This window comes from Drosophila busckii, chromosome 2L (assembly GCF_011750605.1).
Source record: "Drosophila busckii strain San Diego stock center, stock number 13000-0081.31 chromosome 2L, ASM1175060v1, whole genome shotgun sequence".
In the NCBI taxonomy this organism is placed as follows: Eukaryota; Metazoa; Arthropoda; class Insecta; order Diptera; family Drosophilidae; genus Drosophila; species Drosophila busckii.
Genome location: NC_046604.1, coordinates 13880218 through 13882914, shown reverse-complemented (window position 1 = coordinate 13882914; position 2697 = coordinate 13880218).

Genomic DNA, 2697 nt, shown 5'->3' with positions numbered 1-2697 from the left:
TATTTTATCCGTGCGCTTGTGTCCGTCAGCATGCGCGTTCGCTCTGCTTCTGATGCTGCTGCTGCTGCCTGCTGTGCTGCGTACTCTAATTGCGTTAAAATATTTGTGCTCCCAACCAACAACAACAACAGCAACAACAACAAGAGCAGCAGCAACTACAGCGCTGAGAACAACAGCATAAATGACAATGCTGCGCTCGTTCGTATCTCGTTGCTCTCGCTCTCTCTCGGCTCTGAGCTGCTGCTGCTGCTGCTGCTTCTTGTTTCAATTTACAGTTCAATTTCAACTTGAAACGCTCTTTAAACACGCAAATTTAAATCAGTTGCTACTGCTGCTTCTTCTATTGCTTTTGCTATTTCATTTTGTTCATTCAATGCGCGTGTCCTTGCGTGAGTTCATTCTTAGCAACTTAGTTGTGAGAGAAGTTTCATATAAATTTTGGCGCAAGCTCAGTTTCATTGTTGTTGTTGTTGTTGCTATCGCTGTTGCTGTGCTGGCATTTCAAATCCTTGTTGCGCTCATCCAGCATCCACTTTTAGCTATAACTGTTCTTCGTATTTGTTCGCTCGCTCGCTCTCTCTCTCTCTTGCTCTCTCGTTTCCCAGGCCCGCGAGCATTTAGGAGCATTTTGAGCGGCTTATTTTTGGCGCCTTTGAGCCTTAATAGCATTGATGAAACTATGTAAATACCGTAAATTGAGTTTTGGCCAACTAAGGAGTTAAAACTCTAATTAGAATAAGCAAACTAAATAATTAAGCTGCTCTCGCGCTCATTACAAATTCTATTCGATGTGCATAAAGTTTTCGCGCAAAATCACTTTGGCTAATGCAGTTTAATATTCAAGACAGCGCAAGAATATGAAGAGTTCATATGATAACTTGATATGCAAATTTAAAATATCGAATTGCATAATCAGCCAAAAGATTAGGCAGCTTGCCAAAAAATAAGCTCAATTATTTATAAAAAATGCTTGAAAAAATTGTATATTAATTTAATAAAATATGCGCGCTAGTGTATATTAAAAAAAAAATTATAGCTATAATTAAATTAAGCTATGATAATTGTTGAGTCTGGCAGCTAAAGTTAAAAAATACAGCGCACAGCTTCAGTTTCAGTTTAAGTAAATAAAACATGCATGCTGCATAATATTTTTATAGCAAACAAAACGTCGTTTTTGCAATTACAAACATATATGCATGTATAAAAATAAAAATATATACACTGTGTGTATTTATTTATTTGGCTACAACAACACCTTGGCTTTGAAGTCCGCCCCTGGGCGCAACTATGCTACTCACTCGCCATTGTGGGTAATGCTCCACATTATGCTCACATACATATGCATACAATACATGCGCGCGTGTGTGTGTGTGTGTATTTTGTATTTTTTGCATACTTTCCTGGCTGACTGGCGTTGTTTGGCATGATTCTCTTTTGTTGACGTTGGGCGCTATGAATTGTGGGCTGTAAGTGTGTTGGGTTGTGTGTCTGTGTGTGTGCGTGTGTGTGTGTGGGTTGCTTGTTGTGGGTCGCCAGCGTTGTTGCGTTGTTTTTTCCACGGTTGACTGTCTGAAGTGCAAATTTGCTTTAATTATGCCATGGCAAGCGTCAACGCCACTTGCATTCCCCCCACAGCAGCAGCAGCAGCAACGAAGAACTCACCCCACCTCACCACAAAAATCCACTGCTATGGTGTGTTCGTGTGTGTGTGAGTGAGGTGAGGTAAGCATCACTGTTGCCCGCCCGTCAACGCGTACATTTACTTAAGCCCCCCGAGCGCATTTTTACACTTTACGCTAGCCCAACTCGTTCGCTCTCGCTCACACACACTCACTCGCTCTCTGTCTAGTGTGAGATAGTATAAGCTTACGCCTTTGATACCATAGCTTGCCCCAAAGCGTGTTTTTTTTTGCTTTTCATTTGCTGCTCTTCAACTATTTGCAATGCTTACTAGACCAACGGACTTCTGGGCAAATCGCTGTCCGCATTGACATCACTGTTCCCATTCATTGCTTGTTGTCTGTCGCATTTTGTCGCCTCGCATTGTTGGCAGTCGATATTGGTTGTAATTAGCTTTAATTGAAATTGCTCCTTTGCCATTCACTACGCTTCGTGATTTGGGTTTTGATGTGCGCAAAGCAACGACCTCCCCCCCCACTCCTTTCTCACTTCCTCAGCACTGTGTGTGTGTGTGTGTGTGTGTTTCTAATTCTGTCAAAGTTAATTTATGGTAAATGTTAACCCACTGTTGCCATTGCGCTTACGCTTCTCTCCCTCCCCTTGCATTTAGACTTTAGTTTTCGATTTTGTGTTTTTGGCTTTTACTTTGATGATGATTAGAGGAATCGCTTTTAATTAAATAACGCTACCAAGCCAACATTATACACGACTTTAACTGGCATTTTGCACAAATATATTTCAAATATATTTTTGCAAGCAAACTCGTTCGCTGTCAGTAGCTAAGCGCACATTTCATTACCATATAAGCTGCTGCAAATGATTAATAAACAAAAGCACAAATTTAGCATAAATTGTGCATATTTTTGACAATGACTTGTTCCTAAAATTAGAATAAATATGCTTTTGCATAATTGGTTTTCATGCCTTTGTGTTTAATTTGTCATAACAGCTGTAGATTTAAATTTGTTTGTGCAGCAAGAATTTAATTCACTGCTGTCAAATGAGTCGTGGCCTTTT